This window comes from Pocillopora verrucosa, chromosome 4 (genome assembly GCF_036669915.1).
Source record: "Pocillopora verrucosa isolate sample1 chromosome 4, ASM3666991v2, whole genome shotgun sequence".
NCBI classification, from domain to species: Eukaryota; Metazoa; Cnidaria; class Anthozoa; order Scleractinia; family Pocilloporidae; genus Pocillopora; species Pocillopora verrucosa.
In genome coordinates, this window is record NC_089315.1 from 21,024,265 (window position 1) to 21,025,982 (window position 1,718).

Sequence of the window (1,718 nt, forward strand, 5' to 3'; positions counted from 1 at the left end):
AGAGACGGTGACGGTGACGATGACGATAACGGTGAAAATGAGAATGACATAAACAGTGACTGATGCAATAATGGTGAGAGTGAAAAAAAATTGTGAAAGAGAAAGTGACCGTAGAAGTGGAATTCAGAGTGCCCATACCACTGAGTGAAATAACGACAAAGAAAGCTAGAGTAAATATGAGAGACACAATGACCTTGTGACAGTGACAGTGAGAGTGACAGAAACAGAAACATAAATAATGAGAGTGACAGATATATATTTTCTTTCATTTTTCTTAACGGTAATAAAATCATTTATTTATTCTATAATTCTGTAAGCAGTAGCATTAGTCAATGGGAAGCATTCAATAATGAGCAGACTGCTGAAACAATTACTGAAAGGATTCACAAACTTCAACCAACCTGTGAGCAAACAAACTGAATGTTATTACGACACGTTGTGCATGACAATTGGTGGTCACGCTTCAAAATGGGCACCACGTCAAAAACTTACTTATGCAGGTAATATTGCTATTCGCAATTAGAAACCGACCTTACTTTAAACATACCTAACATGGAAAACATACTTTATAACTTTGGATATGAAATGACCAGACTGGGTACGACTGGGTACAAAATGACCGTGGTCATGAGACGACCCTTGGTACAAAACGACTGGTAACCAAGACATAAGAGTGACAGAGACAAAGAATGGACAGTGACAGTGTTAGAGGCCGAGACAGTGGCAGTCGTAGTAACAGTGATATACCATACCCTCTGCACAGTGTGTCATTTGCTGGTATCTGTAGTGCTGGAAAAAAAAGGAATTTCATGACACAACCCTTAAGACTGTCAGCGGTATGGCTGACAGAACTGACGTCCTGGGAAGAGTGGCCACTCCTAAACATCAGCGTATGGTCGTACCGCTCAATTCGTTACGTTGCAGGCTTTCCATTAAAACAATTAAGCCATTGCTTGGCAGAACCATGTCAGTCTAATCTGATTTCAATTTAGCAAAACGTCATGCTTATTTTTATGGTGGGTGCTGTGATAAGTTATAGCTTAGATTGAATTGTTTAACACAGGGGCTCAAATAAGACTATAACTGAACCACTGTTCCTAAAAGTTGGCTTATCAAGTCATGCAAGCTAAGTGTTAACCTGTCGTGAGGAGCACAATTACTTTTGGAACCGAGAATCCTTAGTTATTGTGCTGTACTTTTGTACCACAAGCAGTTATACTCGTAACTGGTTTTTGGTAAGCACGTATCAATTTTCGCTATGACTACATTGCTGAGTGTGATACGTTGGGACTATGAAGGCACCGGTTTTGCGGTGCCATCACGTCTCCTATCGTGAAACATATCAAAGGGTATGGGGCCATGGTTGTTTTCTCTTCAATTCCCGACAACAGCAAGAGGGGATTCGTCTTGTCTTATAGAGGTCGTAAATGCCATAACCCATTGAAGTGGATTAGTGAAAGATATTGTTAGTATGGGGCAGGTAGAAATTAAATTCAGTTTTGTAGCTGAGCTTTTCATTAATTACCAAGTTTGAAATAATGTCCAAGAAAGTTCACTTTAGGCCATTTAGGAGTCGTAGGTGAAGTTTGTTTGACACAAACTATGCAATCTGTTAAGTATTTTGGAAATTTTGATTCCTAAATGCTTGGAATTGTCCTCCAGGATGTCCACAAAATGGAAAAACAGCCATTTAAGATAGCAAAAATTAAGAACCTTCC